The sequence below is a fragment of the Odocoileus virginianus genome, chromosome 3 (genome assembly GCF_023699985.2).
Source record: "Odocoileus virginianus isolate 20LAN1187 ecotype Illinois chromosome 3, Ovbor_1.2, whole genome shotgun sequence".
Taxonomy (NCBI): domain Eukaryota; kingdom Metazoa; phylum Chordata; class Mammalia; order Artiodactyla; family Cervidae; genus Odocoileus; species Odocoileus virginianus.
In genome coordinates, this window is record NC_069676.1 from 93,263,124 (window position 1) to 93,277,421 (window position 14,298).

General features: G+C 36.7%; 1 pseudogene; it reads right to left on the reverse strand.

Annotated features, from left to right (window-relative positions):
* Positions 1-8,849: 8,849 nt before the first annotated feature.
* On the reverse strand, positions 8,850-9,788 carry LOC139032010 (myotilin pseudogene; annotated as a pseudogene).
* Positions 9,789-14,298: the final 4,510 nt, after the last annotated feature.

Consider the following 14,298-nt stretch of genomic DNA (forward strand, 5'->3'; position numbering starts at 1 on the left):
CTTTGTTGGCAAAGTGATGACTCTGCTTTTTAATACGCTGTCTAGGTTGGTCATAACTTTTCTTCCAAGGAGTAAGCGTCTTTTTATTTCATGGCTGCAGTCACCGTCTGCAGGGATTTTGGAGCCCAAGAAAATAAATTCTGCCACTGTTTCTACTGTTTTCCCATCTATTTACCATGAAGTGTTGGGACCAGAGGCCATGATCTTAGTTTTCTGAATGTTGTACTTTAAGCCAACTTTTTCACTCTCCTCTTTCACTTTCATCAGAGACTCTTTAGTTCTTCACTTTCTGCTATTAAGTTGAGGTCATCTGCATTTCTGAGGTTATTGATATTTCTCCCAGCAATCTTGATTCCAGCCTGTGAATCATCCCGGCATTTCACATGATGTACTCTGCATATAAGTTGAATAAGCAGGTGACAATATACAGACTTGACATACTCCTTTCCCTATTTGGAACCAGTCTGTTCTTCCATGTCCAGTTATATCTGTTGCTTCTTGACCTGCATAGAGATTTCTTAGGAGGCAGGTTAGGTGGTCTTGTATTCCCATCTCTTTGTGAGTTTTCCATAGTTTGTTGTGATCCACACAGTCAGAGACTTTGGCGTAGTCAATAAAGCAGAAGTAGATGTGTTTTTTTTTTTTTTTTTTTAACTCTCTTGTTTTTTTGATGATACAACAGATGTTGGCAATTTGATCTCTGGTTCTTCTGCCTTTTCTAAATCCAGCTTGGACATCTGGAAGTTCTCATTCAGGTACTGTTGAAGTCTGACTTGGAGAATTTTGAGCATTACTTTGCTAGTGTGTGAGATGAGTGCAACTGTGCGGTAGTTTGAGCATTCTTTGGCGTTCCCTTTGTTTGGGATTGGAATGAACACTGAGGCTTTCCAGTCTTGTGGCCATTGCTGAATTTTCCAAATTTGCTGACATACTGAGAGCAGCACTTTCACCGCATCATCTTTTAGGATTTGAAGTAGCTCAACTGGAATTCCATCACATCCACTAGCTTTGTTCGTAGTGATGCTTCCTAAGGCCAACTTGCCTTCGCATTCTAGGATGTCTGTCTCTGATGAGTGACCACACCACAGTGGTTATATGGATCATGAAGATCTTTTTTGTATAGTTCTGTTTATTCTTGCCCCCTGTTCCTAATATCTTCTGCTTCTGTTAGGTCCATACCATTTTTGTCCTTTATCGAGCCCATCTTTGCATGAAATATTCCCTTGGTATCTCTCATTTTCTTAAAGAGATCTCTATTCTTTTCCATTTTGTTTTTTCCTCCATTTATTTGCACTGGTCACTGAGAAAGGCTTTCTTTTCTCTCCTAGTTATTCTTTGGAACTCTGCATTCAAGTGGGTATATCTTTCCTTTCCTCCTTTGCTTTAGCGTCTCTTCTTTTCACAGTTATTTTAAGGCCTCCTCAGACAACCATTTTGCCTTCTTGCATTTCTTTTTCCTCAGGATGGTTGATCACTGTACAATGTCCTGTACAATATCATGAACCTCCACCCATAGTTCTTCAGGCACTCCATCTATTGGATCTAATCCCTTGAATCTGTTTGTTATCTTCCACTCTATAAAGGGATTTGATTTAGGTCATACCTGAATGGTCTAGTACTTTTCCCTACTTTCTTCAATTTCAGTCTGAATTTGGCAATAAGGAATTCAGGATCTGAGTCACTGTCAGCTCCCAGTCTTATTTTTGATGACTGTATAGAGCTTCTCCATCTTTTGCAGAGAATATAAATCAATCTGATTTTAGTATTGACCATCCGGTGATGTCCATGTGTAGAGTCATCTCTTGTGTTGTTGGAAGAGGGTGTTAGCTATGACCAGTGTGTTCTCTTGACAAAACCCTGAAGCATTGACTTGCTTCGTTTTGTACTCCAAGGCCAAATTTGCCTGTTGCTTAAGGTATTTCTTGACTTCCTACTTTTGCATTCCAGTCCCCTATGATGAAAAAGACATCTCTTTTTTGGGTGTTAGTTCTAGAAGGTCTTGTAGGTTTCATAGAACTATTCACCTTCAGCTTCTTCAGCATTACTAGTTGGGACATAGTCTTATATTACTCTGATATTGAATGGTGTGCCTTGAAAATGAACCAAGATCATTCTGTCATTTTTGAGATTGCATCCAAGTACTGCTTTTCAGATTCTTTTGTTGACTACGATGGCTACTCCATTTGTTTTAAGGGAATCTTACCCACAGTAGTAGATATAATGGTCATCTGAGTTAAATTCACCCATTCCAGTCCATCTTAGTTCACTGATTCCTAAAATGTCGATGTTCACTCTTGCCATCTCCTACTTGACCACTTCCAATTTGCCTTGATGCGATATTGTTTTTTACAGTGTTAGACTTTACTTCCTCACCAGTCCCATCCACAACTGGGTGTTGCTTTTACTTTGGCTCCATCCCTTCATTCTTTCTGGAGTTATTTCTCCACTGATCTCCAGTAGCATATTGGGCACCTACCGACCTGGGGAGTTCACCTTTCCTTGTCCTATCTTTTTGCCTTTTCATACTGTTCATGGGGTCCTCAAGGCAAGAATACTGAAGTGGTTTGCCTTTCCCTTCTCCAGTTGACCACATTTTGTCAGAACTCTCCACCATGACTCATCTGTATTGTGTGCCCTACATGGCATGTCTCATAGTTTCATTGAGTTAGAAAAGGCTGTGGTCCATGTGATCAGTTTGATCAGTTTTCTGTGATCCTGGTTTTCATTCTGTTGGCTCTCATGGATAAGGATAAGAAGCTCATGGAAGCTTCCTGGTGGGACAGACTGAATGAGGGGGAAACTAGGTCTTGTTCTGATGGGCAAGGCCATGTTCATTAAATCTTTAATCCCATTTTCTGTTGATGGGTGGGACTCCATCCCTCCCTGTCATGTGACCTGAGGCCAAACTATGGTGGAGGTAATGAAAATAACAGTGACCTCCTTCAAAAGGTCCCATGCACGCTCTGCTGCCCTGAGTGCCCAAGGCCTTGCAGCAGGCAAGTGACCCACACCACTGCCGGAGACCGCAGGACCCTCTTGGGCAAGTCTGGGTCAGCTTTCTGTGGGGTCACTGCTCCTTTCTCCTGGATCCTGGTGCACACAAGGTTTTGTTTGTGCCCTCCAAGAGTCTGTTCCCCAGTCCTGTGTAAGTTCTGGCAGCTATGGTTGGTTAATGGCAATCTCTTCCAAGAGGGCTTATGCCATACCCAGAGCCCCAGCCCCTGCGGTAGTCCACTACTGACCTGGACCTCCACAGGAGACGCTCAAACACAGTTCTGGCTCAGTCTCTGTGGGGTCTCTGGGTCCTGGTGCACACCAGGTTTGTTCAATTCCTCTGAGTGTCTCTGGTGTGTATGGTGTTTGATTCTAAACATGATTTCACCCCTCCTGCCATTTTGCTGGGGCTTCTTTGCCCTTGGATGTGGGGAATCTTTTTTTGGTGGAATCCAACATTCTCCTGTCAACGGTTGTTCAGCAGCAAGAGGGACACATGGATTTTAATACTTGGACTTGGGCATATTACATTTCCACAGGACTGTTATATGTACAGATAAGATCCCTGGACTGATGACAATGAACTAAGAGGGAAAGAGGGAGTAGAAGAGCTGAATGAAGACTGGAGAGGAAGGAAAATAGTCCTGATTAAAACAAATTATATCCTCCAAAATACAGAGAGATCACTTTAGGATTATTCTTAAGGAGAGTTATATAATGAATAATTTAAAATATTATTCTCTTTAGAAAGAGTTTGGGAAGCCAAAATCATTTTATCTGTATATTGTCATAAAAAACTAATTTCCTTCATCTATTCACTTCTGCAATGTCTATTGAAGGTTTTCCATATGCTGGCAAGAGGAATGATTTGGAGTTGTCAAAAAACAAAAGTGTGGTTCAGGTGAAACACCATATTTGGGTTCAAACAATCAACTGTAAGCATGCAATTTTTTAGTTGTGGAGGTGGAAGTGGACATACTAAAAAAGAAAAAAAAAAGAGACAGAGAGAGAAAGTTTCATAATGTATGTTGATTCCAAATGGGCTACTGTTACATTAAAAAACACTCTTATTTTTAGAGTTACTTCAAGTGATTGACATTTAGCCTAAAAGAACAGTAAGAAATCTTCAGAGGGAGCATAACAACTCTTTGAATAGGTGGAGGGTTATCAAGTAAAAAAGTGAGTAAAAACAGGATCTAGGAACTAACAGGCAAAAGGTTTATTTCATTCATTTATAATTGAGAAAAATACATAATCCTTCATTAGACAATGCACACAGAAGCTAGAGACTAGTCATTGATGATAGCTTGGTGATAGTATGTTATGCTTAAACCTAAAATTACAATACTCTGTTAAAGTTTTATGGTCCCTTATTAGTCTCATGTTTAGAAAGTTTTTTGGAGGAACACTGAAAGCTAATAGAATAACACAGTTTTTATAGAAAATATTCAGATTTATATAATCTTGAAAAAATATAATCAAGAGGTCAATAATTTATTATGATTTTCAAATTGGTTTATTCTGAGAACAAAACTGGTTGTTCATATTTCCTATATGACAATGGGTTCAAACAATATGGCAAGTATTCTGCTAGAGCAAATAAATAGACTTTTATTAATTTTTAAGTGCTGGACAGACTTAAGAAAATGGTTGTGAAACTTTCATAATAGGGAATATTTTCTGATATATGAAGATGCTATGCAGCATCTTCCTTGGATGTTTTAGAGACTCACTTCACCATCCATGTTTCAGACAATATCTAGTATGATATTTCCATGGGTTCCTTTTTCATTTGTATAGCCTGAAAATTGCCTCATGTATTATACAATAGTTTGTCTCCTATTGATTTTGGAATAGCTTCTCCATAGTAAGTAATATCTTGCACAATTTAATTGTATGATGGTGATTATTGCTCTATTGGTTCTTTTCTATTAAATAAAGTCCCCTAACTTATTCTTTTGATATTAGCTATGTTGGATTATTTCAATAAATTAAACATCTATATATTCATTCTAAGTGTTCTAATATACATCCAATGCTAATTTTGAGTCCTATTATTATGAATAATGTTATCAAAAATATAATATAAGCTTTTCTTATTATCAAATATCATAAAAACACCACTGAAAATATTTCTCTGTCTTCTTAATGCTATCTTTACTGAATCAAGCTGCAATCACTTAGAAATAAGGTTTTTTCTTTTAAAAATTACAAAATGGATTTTGCAGTATCTCATTCTATAAAATGCACTATTCACTAAAACATTTTTTCTTGGTTTATTTTCATGAACTATGTTTAATCCAACTGGATTTACTTAGCTTACCAAATAAACATATAGAGCAGTTCAGGGATGATATGACAGCTTCACAATGCGGGTTTTCATTTTCCTATTCAAATATCTTTAACTATAAGAAGTACAAATGCCAAAGCTGGTTTTGTCTTTTTGAAAGTGATTTCTAGAGCCCTAGCTAACAATTGCTGCTTACATCCTGATGTCAGTTATGCAGCACTAAGCAAGAAAAGTTGGGAGGTCAGGAAACTTATCCAGACACAGTTGTTCCCCCACCCCAAACGGGTTGGCATTATTAAGAAAGAAGAAAATGAACATAATTTATGCAAATAATGACTTGCCATAAAATTGAAAGGACACAAATTTCAAGCAAAGAAAGAGTATGTGAAGATAGCATCTTACAAGATAGGCTAGAAGATTGTTCCCTTAGAAGAAAATTGTCTTTAAAACTTATAGCTACTGTAGTCGACTGTTCTCTAATTTTGTAATATTTTGTTCAATAAGAAACAAACCCTTCACAGACTCACAGACTTAGAGAATGAATTTATGATGACCAGGGAGGAAGGATGGGGGATTGAATGTTGGGAGTTTGGGACTAGCATGTAAACTCTGCTACTTAATTAAAAATTGATGATCAACATAGATCTACTATATAGAACAGGGACCTCTCCTCAATACTCTGTAATAATCTAAATGGGAAAAGAATTGAAATAAAGAATATATACCTGAATATGTGTAACTGAATCCCTTTGCTGTACCCCTGAAACTAACACATTGTGAACCAACTATACCCCAATATAAAATAAAGATTAAAAATGAGATAATAAAGGAACAAAGGCATCCAGTCCACTCAACAAAAATAAAGTAAGCTCCCTATTATGGATTAAAATCTACTTCAGGAAAATTGCTTGAAAAATATTCATTGACTGAGGCACAGTTCACCTTGTAAATGAAATGAATACTTGAAAAAAGAATGACGACGTAATGCCCTTGACCTCAACAAGTTCACCTTTGTAAAACAAGTGACAAGAGAACATGCACAAATGATTATAGCACATCAATATAAATACAAACAGAAGTGCCAGTAACATTCCATTGGAATAAAAAAATAACGATTCATTCTCACTGGCATGGGGGAAAGGTCAAATAAATGGAAGGTAATACAGAAATAAAGAATATAAGGATTTTTCAAAATGTGTCAAAGTTACAGAATATGGTTGGCAGAAACTATCCATTTTTTCTAACAGATGTATGTAGACATGGTTTTATAAACTTTTTCAAAAGAAGCCTCAAGAGGGTAATTTTAAAAAATGGATTTTATGTTCAGAGTTCATTGATCCATGAAATTGCTTAGTCTCCCATGTCCCAAGATTTAGACCATCATAATTATAATTTGAAGAAATCTCTCAAAACCTATAGAATAATATGATAGTCTTCCTTCAATGAGAAGATTTGAGCTAAAGCTGACAGATGATTCAGAGGCTGTGAACTCTGTTAATAGAATTAAGTTACTTTTCACACTGAAAGACATAAAACCCTAAGTGCTATCAAATGGACATATGAACTCTTTGGCTTATTTTTCACCTTGTGATATTTTGCTATGTATACCCTACATTCCAAATCGACAGTTGAAATCAAAACCCACTATTAAATTCATTTAACTATTAATACATAGGAAGTATAAGAACAAAATTCTTCACGGCACCTTGTGACTGGATTCAACCTCAGTGATTAAAGAAAAGACTGTCATTTTATGAAAAAGGTTTTTTTCAGTTATTTCAATGTATATAGTAACTTAAAAAAAATGAATTAGTGAACCACAATTACCATTCTAAAAATATCCTTAGAGTTGCATGTCCAAGGTAAGTTCATCTGTACCATATTTTAGATTCCACATATAAGTGTTGTCATAAGGTATTTGCCTTTCTTTTTCTGACTCACCTCACTTAGTATGATAACCACTAGGTCCTGCAGATAACATTATTTCCTTCTTTCTTATGGCTGAGTAACATTCTATCTGAACAAGATTCCATTATATATATGTATCAGATCTTCTTTATCCGTTCCTCTATCGACGGACATGTGGGTGATTTCCACGTCTTGGAGCTGGTGAATCTTGCTGCTGGGACAGAGGGGTGCAAGTACCTTTTCGATGTCCGCTTTTATCTGGGTGCATGCCCACGAGAGGGACTGCGGGGTCATACAGCAGGTCTACCTGTAGTTTTCCGAGGAACCTCCATATCGTTTTCCACAGTGGTTGAACCAATTTGCATTCTCACCAAGGGCATAAGAATATCCCTTTTCTTCACACCCTCTCCTGCGTTTGTTATTTACACTTAAATTGTAGCCATTCTGACCACAGGGAGGTGGTACCTCACTGCAGTATTAATTTGTGCTTTTCTAATGAATAGCAATATTGAACATCATTTTATGTGCCTACTGGCCATCTGAATGTCTCCTTTGGAAAAAAATGTTTCTATTTAGGTTAGCTTGAATTTTTAGTTGAAAATGAACAACTAATATTCATCATTGGGAAGGTTTCTTTTAATACTAACCTTCATCCATTTTATCTTTATTTAAGGATTTCATGTATTTAACCATTCTTAGAAGATTCTGGAAAACTGAATAGGGTTCCTTGTCTCTGCTGCTGCCCTGCTAACCTCAACTCCATCTTCTTGAGCTTAAGAAACAGGGTATTCTATTTCATATACAAAAGAAAATAAGGGAGACTTTTAAAAAGCACCTTTTTATTATTTTTGCACTGTACCCAAAAGAAATGGAACCAATTATCTTGCCTTTCATGAAGCTGGGAGTAGTTTCATAAGTTACCTACATATGCAATTTTTAAAAATGAATCTTCATCAATCTACTGGCTGTCGTAATGCTCTTTGAATTTTAGCTGTAACTATTGTCACCATATTTTGAAAGTATGACTTCAAATAACCAAACTAACAATTGTAAATGTCTATCTTAAGAAGGCTGCAAGACATCAGATCACTAATTTCTGACTCATGACAGCTAGGAAACAATCCTAGACTCCCAGTTATAGACACATCCTCTTGAACAAGTGACTTAAATTTTCTAAGTCTCTGTTAGCTGTAAAGTGGGGATGATTTTCATCTTGGGAGAGTTTTTTAAGAGCCAAAGAAGATAGCAAATGTAAAGTATCATATTGACTTGCTAATTAAATATTAAAATGTTATTCATTTTCTCTTCTGGAAGTTAAAACATAAGTTGTTCTATTTGCTAGGCATCATTAGGAATTAGACATTAGCAAAAATATGTAATTAAAGATTTCAATAAATCAACTATATATATCTTTTTTTTTTTTTTTTTTGCAGAAAAGTGAAAGGTAGCATCCTGATGTTATATCTCAAAGAAGTAAGCAAATCTAAGAATCAGATGATGTCTATTGACTGTGTGATTATACTTAGTCTCCCTCGGTTAGCTTTCTTAATTTCAAAAGTTAACACAATTTAGAATTCCATAGATGGTATAGTCCATGGGGTTGCAAAGAGTCAGACATGACTGAGTGACTTTCACTTTCATAATGCTATCCACTTCTTCAGCCAGTGCTGAACTTAACCATTTCATGATTTCTTCTCCAGAACACCTTCAAAGGAGGCACAGGTGAGATCTGGTGTTCTGACCTTAGTGAGTCTCCCCCTAAAACTTCTTTGAGCTGTGTTTTGTAGATTAATATAAGTGTTCTACGTTCTCTTGCAAGAATGTCCAGCTATACATTAAAGGTAGCTTCCTCTGTTCTGTTCATGGTAATAGGTGAGTAAGCCCCTGAACCTGAAGCTCTGATCACTTCAAGCATGAGTGAATGTAAACCCTCCTAAGACACTATCATTTTGCAGAAAGCTCCCATTTATATACCATGACACAGGAGAAGCTGGCAGTCTACCCACTTGGAAGTCCATTCCTCAGAATCTTCCTTCTTCACTCAACATATTCTCTGACATTTGAACAAAATTTAATGAGCTGCTTTTCTCCTGTATTGCACGCTGATCATTCACATCTCCTTTTGAGTATGATCTACTTCTTACTTCTGACTTAGGAACCTGTGGTCATGCACGTTCTGAGTTGTGCTATGATAAATCTTGAGTCATTGTCATTTTCGCTTGAAACACAGTAATCTGTGAAACACCTTATCCTCAGATGTTACCTGTGGATTTCCATAATGAAGAAGCCGTCCTGCATTTCAGCTTTCCCTTTCAAACAATGAATCAAAGCTTCTTTTTATGTATGTATGTATGTGTGCATTTATGGCCCTTGTGTTTCATGGTTGAGAGTGCTTGGTATGGGTCTGGCCAACAGAAGGTTGTTGACAGTTGGGGTGCCCAGTGGAAGGGATTTTACTGCTACTGCCATCAGGCTGTAATGACAATATGGAGCCAAGGAAGCTGCCTGGGAAACCGGTTATAGGTGGCGTAACCCTTTTGCTTTGGCTGGAGCCAGAAAGCTGCTGGGGGAAGCGGAAAAAAACAGAGGAAGGCATGGTGATGTGGGAGCCCCCTGTTGTAGAGGCAGGGATTTGCACTGTCAGGGATGGATGAAAATGGAAGGCTGCTCGGTCGGCCTAGAGGAGCTGAGGTTTTCAATGCATGCTTTTTATAAGCACTGTTTGTCTTGTGAATTATAATACTAATTAAACAAAGTAGAAGCAAAAATAATTTTTAAAAACAGAAAGGACAAACTCTTTCATATTAGACTTAAAGTCAAGTGCCTAACAGGGCTTATTATTAAAATGTAATTTAAAATAATAACTTGAGTGTGTCAAAGTATGCATTAAATCTCATAAATGCTCTATAAAAGGGCTATCATTTAGGAGTTATAGTAGTTTCCATTTTATTTGAATTTGTAAACACTTTGGTAGATGTTTTAATTTAATAATGTCTAAAGTCTACTTGAAACATGTTTATTTTAAAACATTTTAATTATTTGTCTTATACTGATAGGCGAAAGATTAACAATATGACATAGAGATTGGTGGTCCTAAGAGGTTAATTTAAAAGAAGGGTTCTGTTTAGTGTTAAAGTCTGTTTCAAACAAAAGTGTTTTAATTCAGGGGTGTGTGTGTGTGCACACTTTGTTTATCTTGTTCCAAAGAGAAAAATTCATGAGGTTTGAGATCAGAAGACCAAACTGGACACCCTGGGGTATGCCAAAATATATGACCTTTGATTTTTTCATTTTTTAAATAGAATACATCCCTACCAGTGTTCTCCATGTGTGTGACTCTAGCTAGTGTATCATGTTTCAACTCTCATGGCCTTGTGACACAATGGATACAGTGCATGCCATAGGCAGCTTGTAGACATTTGACCCTGTTCTCATTATATACCCTGCTAATGTCATTTGAGCCTTAAGATATTTTGAGAAGGAAGCTGCATTTACTGAATGTGGATTTGCTGCAAACAATTCTATGCTCATGCATACATATTGTTAATGAAGATGTATAATACCACAAAGTAGTTCTTTTTAATCTCCAATTTCACAAATAAAACAAGCCTAAGAAAAACTCTTTTTTTACAACAAACACACATTGGGAGTAGGAAACTTAGGGGAGTTCATCTCATTTTTGTATCAACATCCTGAGTTGAATACTTTCTTTTCATCATGTTTATGATGCATGCATTTTCTAACTTAACCATACCAGAGAAATTAGTGTGATTTTTACTCATATTTCACAGGTGAGAAAACTGGGCACTAAATAGCATAATTTATTTTAATATCAAAAACAAATGTAACTAGTAGAAAATAAGGTTTTAACCCCAAGATCAAGTGACACAAGATCTTTAGCTCCTAACAGCTACTCTTACTAGCATAGCTCAAGGTGGCAAGGGTTGCAGATTGTTTGCTAAGATGTGTAACTACCAAACATCAAGATAAACAAAGGGCCTCCCTCTGATTTAAAAAAAAAAAAAGAAAAGAATTAATCTCTCAGATAGTCAAAGGATTTAAGATTTTGATTCCTATTGCACTGAAGCATAATAAAGTGATGACTATTATATAACTATATTCTGTTATCTAATATTTTTTCATGGCAGAATCTAGAGGAATATAATTTTAGCTCTCATTTTATGTACTGAAAATTAAATATTTGGAAACTTAAACCAGTACATTTTTGTTCAAGAGTCTTACTACTTTAATTCAGCATTTCATTGTCCTGTCGTTGTTAGTTGCTAAATTGTGTCTGACTCTTTTGCAACCCCAAGGACTGTAACTTGCCAGGCTCCTCTGTCCATGGGATTTCCCAGGCAAGAATACGGGGTGGGTTGCCATTTCCCTTTTCAGGGGATCTTCCCAACCCAGGGATCGAGCCCATGTCTCCTGTATTGGCAGGCGGATTCTTTACCACTGAGCCACCAGGGAAGCCCCTCATTGTTCTTATTTCAGAACGTAAATCCTACTGTCACTCTTGTCAAAAATAATTTTTAAAATTTCACCATGGAAACAATCGTGCACATACATATAACTGATAAGTTTTCATCCGGAACATATCAAGGCATGAAAAGAGGAAAAATAGAATGCCTTATCTGAGTCTATGAATGTACTGACATTTTAAGAATGTTAGTTATTGTATCTCAATTCAAATGGACAATTCAAGTGTCAATTTTTGATCAAATCTAATAACCATCTATCTATATTCACCTTTATATACACATGTACACATATATATGTGTATGTATACTGTATATGTATATTTACATATTTACACACACATACACATACACAAATATAGACAGAGGAAGAGAGACATCATACATTAACTTAGCCCCAATAATAATTAGATACCTAGAGTAGCAAACTGTATAAATGATACAAAGGAAACAATGTTATCCATGCCCTACATAGTATTAAAATGGTGATAGGAAGATTAGGTAGATAAAATCCTTACTATCAGCAAACACTTAAAATATATGTGATACTGGTAATTTCTATATCCAAATGCATATAAAGATTAAGTTTATTTTATCAGAGCATACATTTTCTAGACAATGAGTCTTGTGCACGGAAGAACTCAGATATAGAGAATGTATCTAAAAACAAGAAGTAAATTTGAGAATAATACTACAGAAGTGAGAAACACAGAACACAGTTGGCCCTCCATATCTATGGATTCTGTATCCATGGTTTCAACCAACCATGGATTGAAATTTTTTTTTTTAAGATCCGTAGACTTCAGAAAAGCAAAACTTGAATTTGTACACAACAGCAACAATTTATGTAGCATTGACATTGTATTTTCAGCTCTTTCCTTAGCATTTACCTTGTTTTAGATAATATAAGTAACCCAGAAATGATTTTAAGTAAACAGGAGGCTTTGTGTATGTTATAAGCACAATGATGCCATTTTCTATACTGGATGGAGCATCCGCAGAGTTTGGTCGCCAAGGAGTGGAGGGGATTCTGGAACCAATCCCGTGTGGGTACCATGGGACGGCTGTACTACATGAAAACACCATATGAGAAACACAGAATAATCTAGGTTTCCTGAGATTCTCGGGGAATCAACTTTTGGAGAGCAGAAAGGCCATACGTAGAAATATTTATGTATAAGATTTAGATGTTACAATAAGTTAAACTCACAGAAACAGAATTGCTGAACAGCCGTCTAAAGTGCACGGGATGAATCTCATGAGTCACAGGAGACGCTTAGTTGAGCCAGAGGTGACAGTGAATAAGTTTGGGGAAGATTGGAAGAGTAGTTTATACACATCACACCTCTGAAGCCTATTTTTTCATAGGACACTTCATCATCAAGGAACAATCTCACCCACAAAATTTGTTTCCCGATGTAGAAGAGAAGGTTGAAAAACTGGCTACAATCTCTCAGTCCTCCTTATGCTCACACCCTTTAAATGTTGCTTTACATTTATTTCTATCAAGGAGTGAATTTTTTTTTTAACCATTTCTTGAATACAGGCTGTCTGTGTGACCTGGTTGGCCAATAGAGCGTAGTATACATGACAACTTGCCAATTCTGAGTGTAGGGCTTGAGCCCAGAGTCCCTTCCCCTCTCTTTATTGAAATCCTTCTCAGTTGTCACGTAAATAATTTCCAGCTTGCCTGCTGAAGAATGAGAAAGAGCAGAGAGCAGATACATCCTCCCAGCTATACTAATTCTACTTAGCCACTTTCCAGCTGACCATGCTGTTGAGCTCAGACACATGAGTGAGCCCACCAACACAAGAACTGCCCAGATAAGGCCAGCCCAACTGCCAATCAGAGACTCATGAGTTAAACCACTAAGATTTGGAGCCATTTGTAATTAAAAAAATAGCTAACTGATACACATGGTCAGTATCCTCCTGATGAAAGAATAAGGTTAAGGGTTTACCACACTGCTAATCTAAATGTATTCCTGTTATATATGAAATAAGTTTAATAGACACTTCACTCAATTATAAGACAAACTTTTTCACAAAAATATATTAGACAAGTCAGAGGTATCAGTCTCGATCTTCAAGTTATAGTTTAAAATGAATATGCATTGTGATTTTAGTTTCCAGTGAGTTCTGGATTACTGCTCTTGCCATATCAGCGCCAGGGGCTTTGCTGATTGTTCAGTTCACCTTTGGAATAATCTCCATACAACCAACTTCCAGTTTTAAATCATTTTACATTAAATGCTACACACTTCTCTAAAACATGAAGGAGAACAAAGGAATGATTCTGCGGAAAAAGATTTGTGTATTTTTAGGTGAGCTTTGTGTATCTCCAGATAGAGAAGCTGTCTCCCATTCACTTGGTTGCCTTTCTAACACCCCACATACTTGTGACTCTGTGACGCGTGTTCATCAAACAGTGAATGGTAATATAAGGCAAATTGCCTCTCTTATGGCCCAATATTAATAAAAAACAAATGTCCCTTCCACAATGCAGCCAATGTACGTTAATTATTCTGTCTTGTGCAGATGTGACAAGAGGGAACATACAATTATTAAGGAGAATAACATACACATGGTAACAATAAATGTCCACAATGTGAAATATACTGTTTT